Raw genomic sequence first — 17610 nt, 5'->3', positions numbered from 1 at the left:
TTCCTTCAGACAAAATTAAGAATCTCTGGGAAAAAGATTTACAGACATCAACATCTGAGGAATCTTGGAATGAAATTTTTAAACTAGTTAATACTTCAACGCTATGTACTAGTCATTCCCTCATACAATTTAAGGTGGTACATAGAGCTTATATGACTAAGGATAAGCTATCTTGTTTATATTTGGATATATCTCCCTACTGTGACAGATGTAATAATGGAGAAGCTTCATTAATTCATATGTTTTGGACTTGTCCGAAACTTGAAAAATATTGGAAGGAAGTTTTACAAACTTTTTCCTTACTTTTCAAAGTCAATTTTAAGCCTAACCCTCTGACAGCCCTTTTTGGTATTGTTGCAGGACAAAATATTAAGCTGAAGGCATCTGATTTACATATTTTGGCCTTTAGCTCTCTTATAGCTAGGAGGACGTTTTTGTTTAAATGGAAAGATGTTTTTCCTCCTGCCCATGCTCAATGGTTATGCAACGTTATGTCATGTTTAGATTTAGAGAAGATTTGCTGTTCAATTTCTGAATCTCGTCAAGACTTTCAAATATTGTGGGGAGCCTTTTCTGTCTGAATTATTTTCAAAACCTTCAATTCATTGTTTAAACACAGATGTTGGCTATTATTGATTTTTATTATATGAGAAGGTACTTTACCTTCTTTTTTCCTTAAAGAACAGCTTCAGTCTTGATAGGGGTTAGATTCTTTTTTTCGGTAATAAATTAGTATAGTTCAATATAACTATTGATTGACTTATATGAATATGGGGTAATGTAATTGTTATTACAAACAGATGTAATTGGTAGTTTTTTAAAATCTTTTTTTGACCTTTTATATACACTTTCTTGTACTTTGTATTCTTCTATGAAGAAACTAATAAAAATATTGGAAAAGATGTCAGTGATAATAAAAAAAAGAAAAAGAAAAGTAAGTTGCTATGCAAATGATACAAGGACCTTACATCTAATTCTCTTCTGTGCAATCATTCAGTGAGTAGCTTGCTCCGTGTGTGAATAAAGTTCTAATCTGCCTTGCACTAGTTTTAAATCAGCTCCCCTGTCCTATCATTGTTCAATTTGATGTCATTTTCTGCATTTAAGTGCTTTATGTATCCATATATAATATTAACTCTCAGTTGGGATCCTTCAGAAGAGCAGAGGAGCCAACACAATACATCACACCACTCTGACAAGGAACTTAAAATGTGTTTACCTTTTTCCATTAATACAGTCCTCTTTAAAATGTAAAATAGAGTCACAGAATTACACAACTTGGAAACAGATTCCAACAAAACAGGATCCATTATACCCTGAGCTAAGATCTAATCAAGCCTAAGGACATACTATAAATTTACACCAAGTGATCTGCTGAAAGTAAGTTTTTCATTATACCAGTACAAATGTGTACTTGTGCATGGAACAACAAACTTATCTTTGACTTTGATTTAATTATAATTTAGAGCATCAGGAGCATGTCTGCTCACTCTTAATAAACTGAATTTAAAAAGTGCCAAAAAAGAGTATGTAGTAAAAATATAATTTAATATTAATGGGCCATAAGAATAATCTAATATATTTTGAGGATGTAGGAATTTACTGTGTTAATATTTGCTTTTCATGACAACATTGATTACTTATTAAAGAATCAATTTATCATGTGTAAAACCCAAGGGTTGTGAAAGCTGATATTTATCACTTCTTTCCTCATTTTTTAAAATATCTTCTAAACTTCCTTTTGTTAGGGTTTTATCCTCCTCTTCTTTTTTTTTACGGAGAAAGAAAACCTAATTAAATGCATATACACATATTTAAGATGAATCTTGTTGTTGTTGAGTTTCTCTCCATGCCTTGTGGGGCATCAGGCAGAAACCTTGCTTTTGCTTGAGTATTTTGGCTGTTTTTTATGAGGTCAAGTTGGTAGCCGGTTGCTCAGCCCAGCATGGATGGAAAGTGTGCAAGGAACTGACTGGATTTGAAACTGGAACCACTGTCCAGTGTGGATGCCATTATACCACAGGCCGGGTTAAGATGGATTTTGGAAGAATGTTTTTACAGTACTATCTGAATTAAGGCAGAATAAATTATTTCCTTTAATTGTGTTGTACTCCATTTAAAATATAATTAATAAAGGTATTTTCAAAGATTAAAAAACTAAATCTGTTTCAATATCATGAATACTTGATATTTTATCAGAGGGCACATGTCCATCTGGTTCTCAGGAACCTATCGACTTTCTACTGCAAGACAAGATTCAAAATGAGCATCTGTAAGAACTGTGTTGCACATAATTGACAAGGTCAGCTCTGGTATTGAAAATCCTGACCTTCTTGCAAAACCTTCATTATCATTGTGATATTAGCTGTAAACATGCAATTGGGAGAACATTCCAATTTAAAATCTACCTGATGTCAGAAGAAAATTAACGACCAATGTTTCAGTTAGTGATGCTTGGAATTCAGTAGCCTTAGCTTGGAGTCATTTCTTCTTTCTTATAAATATTATACATTTCGGTTTCCAAAAATAATATTGCATTGGGTTAAAACTAGAAATCGATTGTGCACCACATATTCATGCTTCTAAGTAATTGCATCTGCACAATTCCCTCTTCACAGCCTCAGTGAAATTCTACTATTTATTGATTTATATGAAGCAGACCATTATTTTATGAAAAGTGCTGCAAATCTGAATAAATCCACTTAATTTTTTGTTAACACTCTCACCATGCGTGAAATTAAATGAATCCTTATTTGGCTATTTTACTTAAATGCTTTATGTAATTTTAATGCTAATCTAGGGGCTGACCTATAATAGTTTGGTTTCTTCTCACATCCTAAAAATATGCCAGTAACTTAATTAACAATAGTGATTGTTGTGTATTTAATATTTCAGTAATAATTGAGTAATCTTACATATATAGTTTGATTAAGCATTTTTGTTTGTTTAAGTATTTCATACAGGTTATGTGTATAAATACGTAAATTGCAGAAGTCATCATGCTACCACGTGATGTGTGCATGCCCCACCATGCTTAAAGTGAAGAACAAAGTTTGACTCTCTTTTTGGACTCCTGTGTTTTCTGTTGAACTACTTTAATGTTTTATATTAACAAAACATAACAATGATGACAAGGTACTTTTAAAATGAACCAGGGATGGTTACAGATCTGTCAAAACGGAGCGAGATGTTCGAACTAAAAAATAAGCCTAGTGAGGAATGGTGAGTAAAACACACAGCCCAGCACATGCAGACAGCCGTGTTAAAAAAAGGCAGAAAATGGAAGAATTCACAGGTTCATAAATAGTGAGTACGGGTGATAATAATCATTAAAAAATCAGAAATGGCTGGCTACATTGGAAAGATTGATGAGTTTGATGAAACAATGGGTAATTGGCTCATGTATACTGAGCTAATTCAACAGTATTTTGAAGCAAATGAAATAGCCAATGAGAAACAAGTAACAACTTTGCAGAGTGTATTAGGTTTAAAGGAACAAAGTTTGCTTCGAAGTTTAACTGCTTCAACCAGATGAGCCGAAATGAACTTTGCTTATATTCTGAAAGTAATGCAGGGATATTTAGAAATGATAGCTATTGTTGATTTCAGTATGTTTTAGGTTTCATAAGTAGAATCAAAAAGAAAGGAAGTCCACTTCAACATACATTACTGAATGTGTTTGAGCATTATCAGTTTAATGATAGGCTTAATATTGTACTGAGAGATCGCTAGTTTGTTGACTCTTACAAGAAAGCATTCCAAAACAGCTCCTAACTGAAGCAGAACTTACGTTTGAAAGAGCAGCTGAGATCGCAATTTCAATAGAAACAGTAGAGATACAATTGAGTTACAGTCAGGAATGAAAGTGAGTGTGAACAAAATTGCAGCATCTAGACAGAAGCCTGCCTGGTTGAAAAAATTGAGTTACCATTGTCGCACAGGCTCACATACACCAGACCAATAGAGGCTTAAAGGTGAAACCTGTAGAAAATGCAGCAAAGTAGGACACATAAAAAAATAAATGGACTGCACAGGGAAAAGAAAAAACTAATAATCAAACTGGATTTTCAAAAAGAGCACTAGTCTGCCTGCTGTTGATGAAAAATCTGATAATGATGAGAGTGACACAGGACAGTGAAGCCTTAAGATTTACAATGTAAAAACTAGCAATAGACAAGCAATATGGCTTACACGAGAAGTGAACAGCAAATTACTTAAAATGGAATTAAACACTGGTTCGGTTGTTACAGTTTGAGAGGCATTTCGAAGATACTAAACTGAAGCCTGCAGATATCCAACTAAGAACTTATTCTAAAGAAAAGATAACTCCTCCAATTGTAATAGTGAAATACAACAACCAACAAGCCACATTGGGCTTGTATGTGGTAATAACAGAGGTGCCAGCACTGAGAAGAAGTGATTTGATGAGCCAACTACAGCTTGATTGGAGATCCATCCACAATTATATGCCACATCCCCTGCAATTAAACCATCTGAAAGCGAATTAAAGAAGGTACTGGATGACTCCACTACTGTCTTCATGAACTTTTGCCCAACAGAGGGCAAATAGGCATTGGTACCAACCTCTTAAAAAGCATATTGGACCAATGAAGGATTATGCTGCTCAGAGGAATCACAAAAGTGACAAGAGCAGTGGTCTGAAAGTGACAAGAGCAGTTAATCAGCAACATATCTGAGAAAGTTCCTGATATGTTAATGAGGAAGTTACTTGCAAAATGTTGCTTCTCTTTAAGCTGGAGCAGAGTTCAAGAAACTTCTGGAAAGTTGCACTTGGCTTTTGTGAGTATAAAGAATTGGAATGTCCCCTGCGTACATTAAGACTTACTGTATGAATTTCAAGTGGGAGGCAAAAAGCAGTTTATAAAAGTAGTTGCAAAGACCAAAGCCCAACTGGATGACTGGAAGGTTAAAATGAAAGGAGTCAATGGAGCTATGAAAACAGAGGATTTGTCAGATGATTTTGAAAGGCAAACACGAGGAAATCTGCAGATGCTGGAAATTCAAGCAACACACACAAAATGCTGGTGCCTGCTGCGTTCCACCAGCATTTTGTGTGTGTTATTTGTCAGATGATGTTGTGGGCATGGAAACCAAAAGGAGAGATCAGATCATAAAGGGAGCAATAGAAGGATTAATACAAGAATACTCCAGTGGACTAAATATACCTTCCCAAGATCAAGAAGCATAAACTAGAAGAAGAAAAAGGAATGAGAAGGAAGATGTGCAGAGCTGTTAGAACCATTTCCTGTAGTCTCCTAATCAACTCCTACAACCTCCACAGAGGAAGTCCCAAAACCTGAGATAGTTTCACAACTATCAGTCTTGCCTGTCAAACATAGCAATCCCCCTTGTCAGGAAAGATGTTACTTAACAAGAATAAGGAAGCCTCCACACTGATTAAATCTTCAGGGCTCAATGGGACAATTTAAGATTTACTATGCTGTGGATGTCTGTATGGGACTGTATTATATAGTATACTGTATATATAGTTGAGATGCATTCTATATTGAATTGGAGTTTACAGCTATGCAGGGAGGAGTGTTGTGTATGTAATATTAAAGGTAATATTTGAGTTATCATATATATATAGTTTGATTAAATAAGTCATTACATGTATAAATGCATGAATTGCATATGTCATCTCACTACCACATGAAGTAAAGTCACACTTAAAGTAAACTCAAAGTTAGACTCATATTGCAGACTCCTGTGTCTTCCTTTGGATTAGTTTAATGTTTTGAAGTTACAAAGCATAACAGTGATATAGCCATTAGTTTACATTTATGCCAAGAAACAGTATGTAAATGGGCAGATATAAGAGAGAATAAAGGTAGAGGAAGAATTAAACAAATAAAATTGGCAAGGGCCCAAATGGAGGCATTTTCTCCTACTGCATTGCTATAGAATAATGAAATGTGAAAACATTATAGGAACTATTTTGTTACTTATGTAATATATTGTGCTGGAATGAACAGAAGGATAACATACTTGGAAATACACAGTCAATAGAAACATTATAAGTAAAAGCATATTGAAAGCATCTGGAAAGAGATTTTTTGTGTGCTAGCCTGCAGGCAACATCAGAATCAAACTTACTCTCTGCATAGTAGGAGGCAAGTTCAGTGATTAAACCTCTGCCAATTCGTTCAAAGGGATGTTTGGATGGTCCAATTCCCTTGTTCTTTCCCCAAAATACTTACAATTTTTCTCTTGAACTGTTTATCCAGTCATATTTTTAAACATACTATTGATTCCAGAGCATAAACTGCAGAATAGATTTCCCAGTGGCCATTCATTTCCATTCAACTTCCCATTCCTATTCCCATTCTGCTGCCTCAGTCCACGGCCTCCTCTACTGTCATGAGGAGGCCACTCTCAGGTTGGTGGAGCAACACCTCATATTCTGTCTGGGGAGCCTCTAGCCTGATGGCATGAATATCAATTTCTCTAACTTTCAGCAATTTCTCTCCCATCTCCCTTCTCTCTTTTCCCATTCCCCATTTTTATTCCCTTCTCACCCCTTCTCTTCTCCTCGCTTGCCCACCTTGTCCCTCTGGTGCCCCTCTTCTTTCCCTTTCTTCCATGGTCCACTCACTTCCTCTATCAGATTCCTTCTTCTTTAGCCCTTTACCTCTTCCACCAATCATCTCCCAGTTTCTTGCTTCATCCCACTTCCCCACGTATCCACCTTTCCCCTCACCTAGTTTCACATATCACCTGTCAGCTTGTACCCTTTCCCCTCCCCCACTTTCTTACCCCTTCCTTCTCAGTCCTGAAGAAGGGTCTCTATCCGAAATGTTGACTGTATATTCATGTCCATTGATGCTGGCTGACCTGCTGAATTTCTCCAGCATTTTGTGTGTGTTACTCTGGATTTCCACTCTGCAGAATCTTTTGTGTTTGTCAACAGATTTCTCTTCCTTGCTCTTCTCATGCGAGGTATCTTAAATCCGTGAAATCTGTTCACCAACCTACTTGCCAATAGAAACACTTTTTACCTTTTTACTCCATTAAAGTTCCATATAATTATGTTGAGCTCCATTAAAAATAGTGGGAAGTGAAGGGCAGCGTATCTGAGATTTTCTGGTGAGTGTAGGTAGCATTGGAGGATTAAGAAAATGTGCCTTATAATCTTTCTCCTAGCAACTAATATTAATGCTTCATCCATGATCAGTAGCATTAAATCACTAAGTATCCATCTCAATGTTTTTTTTTCAAAATTGACCAAATTAGCAATACTAAATGGGGATGCATTTTGAGCACAAGATTACTACTGTTTGCCTATCAACAGGCCTGGTAATGAAGGGTGGGCTTTAGCAGTGCAGTCAATATGGAACAATTATTTTGTGACAGGCTAATTAGAAGTTACCATGCTGCCGTGAATGCAAAAACATGAGCTTTGCTGAATGTTGGGCTTCAGAGAGGAGGACAAGCAGCGGAAGGATAAGACAAGGTAAGAAATTTCCTTTTCTTCAGTTATTTAATGGGGCAGAAATGACAGCCAAAGGAGTGGTAATGCATCTTCTGAGAGATGTGGGAAATCAAGGAATGGCCAAGTGTCTCTGACGACCATGTCTCCAGGAAGTGTGTTCAGCTACAGTTTCTCTCGGACCTCATTAATCGGCTGGAGAAGCCACTGGACTTACTGAAGAGCATACAGAAGGCACAGGGAATTCTGAAAGGGTAGAGTGAGCAGGGTGGAGATACAACTCTACCAGAGGAGGTGTAAGAACTGCCCTCCACTAGCCTGCAGGTCACCCTTGGACAAAGTGTGGTACTTACTGAGCCAACCCCTCCCCAGATCAGGGTCACATGAAGCCCCATGGGAGCAGGCAGTGGAAAGTCTAATGGGCAGCCTGTGTGTATCGTGTCTTGGTTATTGGTTATTGGTTATTCAGCCATTCAATCTCTAAGAGTATTGATAATGGCTGGGGTCATCCATGTTGTAAAAACAATGTCCAGAAGGTGGCAATAGCAAACCACTTCTGTAGAAAAATCATGGTCATGGAAAGATCATTATTGCTTATGTTATACAACATAGTACATAACGAATGAATGAAGAGTGAGCAGCCAAAGGTTGTGGTCCATATTTGGACTAACAGCATCAGCAGGAAGAGAGATGAGGCTGTGAAGAGAAGGATCCGGGATGTTTCTGATCGCATCCACGATATCCTGATGTGGGAAGAAGAACAACCAGAGGTCGTGGTACATATTGGTACCAACAACATAGTTGAAAAAGGGAGGAGGTCCAGAAAGCAGACTACAGGGAATAAGGAAGGATGTTGAGAAACAGGATCACAAAGGTAGTCATCTTGGGATTACTGCCTGTGCCAAGTGACAGTGAGTATAGGAATAGAATGAGGTGGAAGATAAATGCGTGGCTGAGGGATTGGAGCAGGGGGCAGGGATTCAGATTTCTGGATCATTGGGACCTCTTTTGGGGAAGGTGTGACCTGTACAAAAAGGTCTGGTTGCACTTGAATCCCGGGGGGACCAATATTCTGGTGGGGAGGATTGCTAAGGCTATTGGGGAGAGTTTAAACTGGAATTGTTCGGGGGGTGGGAACCAAAATGAAGAGATGGAGGAAGAGGTGGTTGGCTCACAAATAGAGAAAGCATGGAGACAGCGCGAGAGGGAGGATAGGCAGGTGATAGAGAAGGGATGGGTTCAGACCGATAGTTTGAGATGTGTCTATTCTAATGCAAGGAGTATTATGAACAAAGTGGATGAGCTTAGCGTGTGTATCAGCACTTGGAGCTATGATGTTGTGGCCATTACAGAGACTTGGATGGCTCAGGGGCCGGAATGATTACTTCAAGTGCCAGGTTTTAGATGTTTCAGAAAGGACAGGGAGGGAGGCAAAAGAGGTGATGGCATGGCACTGTTGATCAGAGATAGTGTCATGACTGCAGAAAAGGAGGAAGACACGGAGGGATTATCTACAGAGTCTCTGTGGGTGGAAGTTAGGAACAGGAGGGGGTCAATAACTCTATGGGGTGTTTTTTATGGACAACCAATAGTAACAGGGATATCAAGGAGTAGATAGGAAGACAGATTCTGGAAAGGTGTAATAATAACAAGGTTCTTGTGGTGGGAGATTTTAATTTCCCAAATATCGATTGGCATGTCCCTAGAGCAAAGGGGTTTAGATGGGGTGGATTTTGTTAGGTGTGTTCAGGAAGATTTCTTGACAAAATATGTAGATAGGCCTACAAGAGGAGAGGCTGTACTTGATCTGGTATTGGGAAATGAACCTGGTCAGGTATCAGATCTCTCAGTGGGGGGGCATTTTGGAGATAGTGATCACAATTCTATCTCCTTTACCAAAGCATTGGAGAGGGATAGGAACAGACAGGTTAGGAACGCATTTAATTGGAGTAAGGGGAAATATGAGGCTATCAGGCAGGAACTTGGAAGCATAAATTGGGAACAGGTGTTCTCAGGGAAATGTATGGAAGAAATGTGTCAAATGTTCAGGGGATATTTGCATGGAGTTCTGCATACGTACATTCCAATGAGACAGGGAAAGGATGGTAGGGTACAGGAACCGTGGTGTACAAAGGCTGTTGTAAATCTAGTCAAGAAGAAAAGAAGAGCTTACGAAAGATAGAGATCAAGAAGATTATAAGGCTCGCAGGAAGGAGCTTAAGAATCAAATTAGGAGAGCCAGAAGGGGCCATGAGAAGGCATGGGTGGACAGGATTAAGGAAAACCCTAAGGCATTCTACAAGTATATGATGAGCAAGAGGTAAAGACGTGAGAGAATAGGACCAATCAAGAGTGACTGTGGAAAAGTGTGCATGGAACAAAAGGAAATAGCAGAGCTACTTAATGAGTACTTTGCTTCAGTATTCACTACAGAAAAGGATCTTGGTGATTGTAGGGATGACTTACAGTGGACTGAAAAGCCTGAGCTTGTAGATATTAAGAAAGAGGATGTGCAGGAGCTTTTGGAAAGCATCAAATTGTATAAGTCACCAAGACCAGACGAGATGTTCCCCAGGCTACTGTGGGAGGCGAGGGAGAAGATTGCTGAGCCTCTGGTAATGATTTTTGCATCATCAATGGGGACAGGACGGGTTCTGGAGGATTGGAGGGTTGCGGATGTTGTTCCATTATTCCAGAAATGGAGTAGACATATCCCAGGAGATTATAGACCAGTGAGTCTTAATTCAGTGATTGGTAAGTTGATGGAGAAGATCCTGAGAGGCAGGATTTATGAACATTTGGAGAGGCATAATATAATTAGGAATAGTTGGCATGGCTTTGGCAAAGGCAGGTCATGTTTTATGAGCTTGATTGAATCTTTTGAGGATGTGACATTGATGAAGGTAGAGCAGTAGATGTAGTGTATATGGATTTCAGCAAGGCATTTGACAAGGTACCCCATGCAAGGCTTATTGAGAAAGTAAGAGGGTATGGGATCCAAGGGAACATTGCTTTGTGGATCCAGAACTGGCTTGCCCACAGAAGGTAATGAGTGATAGTGGATGAGTCATATTCTGCATGGAGGTCAGTCACCACTGATCAGACCCTGATCAGACCCCACTTGGAGTATTGTGCTCAGTTCTGGTCGCCTCACTATAGGAAGGATGTGGAAACCATAGGAAGGGTGCAGATGAGATTTACAAGGATGTTGCCTGGATTGGGGAGCATGCCTTATGAGAATAGGTTGAGTGAACTTGGCCTTTTTTCCTTGGAGCAACAGAGGATGAGAGGTGACCTGATAGAGGTGTATAAGATGATGAGAGGCATTGATCATGTGGATAGTCAGAGGTTATTTCCCTGGGCTAAAATGGCTATCATGAGAGGGCACAGTTTTAAGGTGCTTGGAAATAGGTCCAGAGGAGATGTCAGGGGTAAGTTTTTTTATGCAGAGAGTGCGTTGAGTGGGCTTTCGGTGGCGGTGATTGAGGCGGATATGATAGGGTCTTTTAACGTACATGGAGCTCAGAAAAATAGAGGGCTATGGGTAACCCTAGGTAACTTTTAAGGTAAGGACATGTTCAGCAGAGCTGTGTGGGCTGAAGGGCCTGTATTGTTTTTGTTTTTCTATGTTTCTATGAAAATATAGAGAGCTATGTAGAATGTTAAAAAACAATACCTTTAGGGTTGTAACCTTGGAATTACTTCCTGTGCCATGTCTTAGTGAGGCAAGGAATAGGCAAATGGTACAGCTGAATTTTGGCTAAGAAACTGATGCCAGAGTGAGGGTTTTAGGTACACGGATCACGGGGCTGTCTTCCAAAGGAAGTAAACCTTTACAAGAAAGACAGTTGACGAAAACTTGAGGGCAACCAAAATCCTTGCAAGGAAGTTTTCTGGTGCTACTCAGGAATGTTTTAGTTAATAGTTGATGGATGGGAATGAAGGCTGAATATCGGCAAGTGGAGGGATTGAGGGGAAGGTAGAGGTTAGGACAAGTAAGGCTGAAAGGAAGGACAGGTCAGTGAACACGGTGATACTGGTAGGCTGAAGTATATACACTCAAGTTTAAGTTTAACTAGACAACTGGGTGACCCGTTGGGGCACCCTTTGAGAGAAAGGTAGTGCAGTCTGATGTGATGTTCTTTGGAAATTGAAGAAGAAAAACTCAGTTTATTAAAGAATAAAGATGCGTAGCAAGAGAAATATAGCTCCTCCTCGTTTAACGAAGGACAATTTTGATAACAACATTTCTGGTTGATCTGCCACCCTTCAAGAATACTCTAATGTTTTAATTTCTTTTTCCCCGGCTTAAAACCACATACAGCTGACCATGCTGGAATACTGGTTTCTCCAGATAAATCAACAAGTTCTCCATGGTTTGGCCTTGTGCCTTATGTATAGTCCTAGCAAAGCATGACTGTATCGGGAACTGGCTCCGCTGAAGAGGGACATCTTCCCCTTCTGATAAATTGAGAGTAATTCTTGGGATCATGACAATGTCATTATTGAACGCACCAATGTTTATCTTTGCTACAATGAGATTGTCATACAGTTCTTCCACCATCATTCGCCTTCCATTGCAAAGCCTTGGTGGATCCAAGTTCTTCATTGAAATGATGGGAGATCCCCTCTTCAATTCCAGTTTATGTGGCGGCAATCCAGAGAGTTCGACTGAATCAAGGAATTCTGTTGGAAAATGAGTGGCGTTAGCTCCTTCACTTACGGCATTGAAGGAACTGTATTTTTTCATGATTCCAGGGAAGTGTCTAATGCATGTGAAGTTTATTTTTTGCATCATTTCATTGAGAGGAACCAAGATAGAATTCCTCAATAACAGTTCTGCAGGATTGTCGAATGTCGAGTAGATAAAATCAATGCAGTCTTCCATAGTTTTTACTGGCAGAATCATATCTTCAGGTAATTCGATTTCATCATTTTCATTTTTCTCAATCTTGTCTTCTCCAACATCCAATAAGAACTCAGAATATCATCCTTCTCCTTCACTCAGTCACATGTTTCTCTTCATTTGAAACCTGATGAAGCTTCTCCGTAAGTAGGATTTTTTTATGCATGAATTCTCCACATCAGCATCATTTCCACATTCTACAACTGGTAGAAGCTGACAGAAATTGCCACAGCAAATGGTTAAAATACCCCTGAAGCCCTTATTCTTGCCGCATACATCACGAAGAGTCCGGTCTGTGGCTTTGAAGCTCTCTCTCCTAATCATGGGGCACTCACCCCAGACAATAAGCCTCACATTTTGGAGTAAATTTGCAGTATTGGTGTTTTTATCGATGTTACAAAGGGTATCTTCATTGACTTCAGGGGTAATCAGTTATTGATTCAAGAATCAATACCCAAATGATGGACACTTGTATGGATAGAGCTTTGAAATAAGAATGGTGCAAACACTATGGTGGAGTTTATACAATAAGCATGCAAATAATGTTGGAGATGGATGTAAAAACACCCCATTGTAGTGGATATCTTCAACTTTCTCAATAATGACTGTAGCTTCCTTAGTGTCAGAGGCTTATATAGGGCAGAATTTGTTAAGCTGTTGTTAAAAGTTTTTTTGTCTAACAGTATATAGATAGCAACACACACAAAATGCTGGAGGAACTCAGCAGTTCATGCAGCATCTTTCTATATAGATAGTTCAAAAAGTGATGGCCATACGAGACCTTCTGTTGGAAAGTGAGTTTGGCTAGGTGATCAGAGTTCACAGAGATGGAATTTTAGGGGATTTTTATCACATAACTCCACAGTTTCAGATAGTTCTGGTTAAGGATGAGATAGGGTCTTGGGGAATGTGCTAAACTGGGGTAAGGCTAATTACAACAGTATTAAGCTGGAAATGGGGAGAGTCAAATGGGAGTGGTTGTTACTAGGTAGGTCCCAATCTGATATGTGGGAATCATTTAAAGGTCAGCTGGTTAGAAATCAGGACCCATATGTTCCAGTGAGGAAGGAAGACACAATTGAGGAATGTTGGATGCTGAGAGATGTTGTAAATATAGTGAAAATGAGAACAAGAAGCATATGTAAGGTGAAACTGGACAGGACCTTGAGGAATATAAAAGAAGCAGGAAAGAACTTAAATAGGAAATCAGGAGTTCTAAAAGGCATCCTAAGTGTTCTAAGTGAATAGGATTAAGGCAAATCCCAAAGCATTTTAAATAGCCATTAAAAGTAAGTGGGGAGCTTGAGAGAGGGTAGGACTACTCAAGGACAAAGGATCAAAAAGGAAACAATGTTGGGTTTCTTGAAGAAAATTAAGGTGGGTAAGTCTCCAGACAATGATAGAATTGATCCTAGGTTACTGAAAGAAGCAAGGAGGTATTCTGCTGGAGCCAAGATGGAGATCTTTGCATCCTCTCTAACTATAGGCAAAAGACTTGAAGAATAGTCCATGCTGTTCCTTCATTTACAATAGATAAATAGGTTGGTGAGCTGATTTTAATAAACCATCTGATAAGTTCCCTCATGGTAAATTAATCCAAAAGATTGCAATGAAAGCATGTTTACTTTCATTGATCAGAGCATCAATATAAACATAAAATAGTCATGTCACAGTTGTATCAAATCTTTCTTTGAGCCACATTTGAAGTACTGTGTGTGATTTTGGCTACTGCATTACAAGAAGGATGTGGACACTTTGGAGGGTGTGCGGAAGAGGTTTACTCGGATATTGCCTGGATTAGGGAGCACTAACTGTAAGGAGATTTTGGACAGGGACAGTAGCGTAGTGGTTAGTACAATGCTTTACAGTACAGGCAACCCAGGTTCATTTACCACTGCTGCCTGTAAGGAGCTTGTATATTGTCTCAGTGACTGTGTGGGTTTCCTCCAGATGCTCTGGTTTCCTTCCCCAGTCCAAAGACATAGTGGTTGCTAGATCAATTGGTCATTGTAAATTGTCCTGTGAATAGGTTAGGATTAAAAGTTGGGATAACTGGGCGGCATGGCTTGAAGGGACAGAACAGCCCATTCCGCACTGTATAAACAAATAAGCTTGGAATGTTTTCTCTGGAGCACTGCAGACTGTGATGCGACCTTATAGAAGTATATAAAATTACCAGAGGCACAGACAAGGTAGACAAACCAAGCCTTTCTCACACAGTGGGAATGACAAATACCATAGGGCACAGGTTTAAGCTGAGAGGGGGAAAGTTTCAAGGAGATGTATGCAGTAAGTTTATTTTTTACACAGAGAGCCGTAGGGGCCTAGAACAAGCTGCCAGGGGACAAGGTCTCTCCTTGTGATGTACTGTACTGTGTTCTTTAATAAACCTACTCAAGATACCTTTTATCCAGAAAGATACATAGCAGACACTGCTGCAAGAAAAGTACTGGGGCAAATAAAGACAACTCTATTTGCTAGTGTTGTTTTCCAAAATTAGTAAGACTGATGGCTTGAAATCCCAGTAGCTAAATAATTTTTTTTAAAATCTTCAATATTCTCCGATTGAAGTAATGAAAGCAGAGGGAAGACGAAATAACACAATCCAGACCACAGAATTTATCCTCACATACTGCTCTTACCCTACTGCCAAATCCTTCAAGTACTTAATTCATTTTATTTTGATAGTTATTATTGAATCTTCTTCTACCACCTTTTTAGATTGTGCATTCCAGAATTCCAGATTTTAAAACTCGCTGCATTAAAAAGAAACATCGTTTGCTCTTTACCAAAACACTAGTGCCTTTTTGTTACTGACCTTTTTGTTGTTAGAAGCAATCTTTCCTTATTTACACTATCAAAATCCATCAAAATTTGAAGCAGATCATTAAATCTCCATTTAACATACTCTTGCCTAATGACAGTCTCCCATCCCTTCATTTGCAAGGTACTGGAAGAATAACTTAATATGATGCAACACACACAATGCGCTGGAAGAACTATGCTGGTCAGGCGACATCTATGGAAAAGAGTAAACAGTCAACGTATTGGGCTGAGACCCTTCTTCAGAACTTCTCCCAAAATGTCAACTGTTTATTCTTTTCTATGGATACTGCCTCACCTACTGAGTTCCTCCAGCATTTTATGTCTATTCCCTCGGATTTCCAGCATCTGCAGACTTTCTTGTGTTCTGTTTTGAACAATTATGATAATAGGCAAAATGAAATTAGTCTCACTAATTCAGAATCAGAATTTTTTTTTACTTTTCTAAGTTGTCTTAGATCAAGATGGATTTTGTTTTGTTTTCAGCATTAATTTTTGCAATGTAGCTATTGCATTTGGGCCTCAAGTAACTTGCATTACATCATAATGGTTGGGAATTAAAGGTCAATGTGAAAGCAATAGTGCCTGCCATTGAGAATGAAGACAATCTCCATAAACATTTAGTGACCTTTGAGGTGACAGCTTCTTCGTTTTCACCTTCTGCTAATGATGTTAGGCTTCAGTTCAAAGTGTCCAGTGTGTCACCAACATCAAACATGAGCTGCCAGTCACATTAAATAATTTTTCATCATAAAGCAGGATAAAAACAAATGATAATTTTGACGATAAATAAATGTTATACAGACTGTTAAATAAGATTGAAGCATTCTCATTTGATTAAAAAAGCTCAAATATCATGAAAATTCTTGCTTTTTTAATATGTTAAAGTACCATATATTTTGAAATATGAGAGAAATTAGAATTGATGAATTGCATGATTATTTAGGGTGTTAATTAGTTGAATATCAATTATGGCCTCGTGCATTAATCAGAACTTCTGTTACAAGCGCATTGTTTTACTATTACTTTGTAGTAGGAGAAACGGGTAAATATTTTTAATTCAGATAACTTCAAGCGATTTCCCTCATTCGCAAAGGAAAAGCATGCAAATAATTCACTTTGTGGATGTACACGAAATTACTGAAAGTTATCCTGAGTTTAGGTAAAGCCACCATAATATTAAGCTGCAAACAAGAGAACATCTGCAGATGCTGGAAATCCAAGCAACACACATAAATTAAGCTGCTCTCGGTTTTGTGTGGCAATAAAGGCAAACACAGTGTTCACCATTTCTACCACTACAAATTGTGGGCTAATGTTTGAAATACTAAAGTCAACCTGTCTTCTGTAAAAAATTAAGTATTTCTTCTGAGAACCAAGATATTTTGTCCGTAACACACACACACACACATTGAATGCCAATAACCCATGAATTTGCTGGAGCTTTGCTTGATTTTTCATGGCAAGGTAGGTCTGGATGTGAGAGTAAAGCAGTTTAGTTCAGTGCTCGCAGGAATTATAAGTTCTGAGATCATTTTGTGAAAATGGCGAACAGATGGGCAGTAACAGCTCATCCCCGTTTAATCCACAATCAATTTTGCTGGACTGTTGAATTTAATTCCTCACAAATTTTTACGACCAATTTAATGTCTCTTTTTTAAAATTAATTTTACTGCATCAGTGTCCTGCAATTGCAATACTTTAATTTTTTTTTAAAAGCAAAAATCTGTGTCACCCTCTCGCCTTTGGCAAGATGTTTATACTTTACAACTACCACGTTGTCTCCTGAGGAACACAGAGCTTGCACAGATGGTAAATTGACAGATTCCAGTGCAAGACCTAGACTAATTACTGCTGGCAATTAAGACAAAATACTTAATCAATGGGAGGTAAACAATTAACTGTTTATTAAGAATATAAACAAATATGGAAGGAAATTGTAAAACCTGGCATATTTACAGGCCATTATTTGATTTAGGACATACTAAAGTTAACAACCAATGAAATATGTTTAGAGGACTTCTCTGAGCTTTCTATAATCTGGCAACTCTAAATTTAATACCTGTTTCAAATATGTTCCCTGTTCTTCAATTCTACCTCTAGTACTTTGTTTACTTAACTACGCTTATTTGCCCCATCATCAAAATGTTCCCACAACCAATGTTATCACTTTAGGCACTCTTTATCTCATGTTCTCATTATTTATTACCATTTATTTGTATTTGCACAGTTTGTTCCCTCCTGCATTCTAATTGATCCTGTTATAGCTAAATTTGCTGAGTATGCCCACAGGAAAATGAATCTCAGGGTTGTATATGGTGACATATATGTACTTTAATAATAAAATTTATTTTGAACTTTGAACTTTGAAATGAAGAAGAAGTGTGTGGTCATTTCTTTTCTTTAAAAATGAAATGACAATATAGGTCAA

General features: G+C 38.3%; 1 protein-coding gene across 2 annotated transcripts in view; it reads right to left on the bottom strand.

Annotated features, from left to right (window-relative positions):
• Positions 1 to 17610, bottom strand: part of fstl5 (follistatin-like 5) — a 793070-nt gene that overhangs the window by 24732 nt on the left and 750728 nt on the right. The gene's annotated exons all lie outside the window — the stretch shown is intronic.

The sequence above is a fragment of the Hemitrygon akajei genome, chromosome 4 (genome assembly GCF_048418815.1).
Source record: "Hemitrygon akajei chromosome 4, sHemAka1.3, whole genome shotgun sequence".
NCBI lineage: Eukaryota > Metazoa > Chordata > Chondrichthyes > Myliobatiformes > Dasyatidae > Hemitrygon > Hemitrygon akajei.
This window is presented reverse-complemented; position numbering and strand designations above follow the sequence as displayed.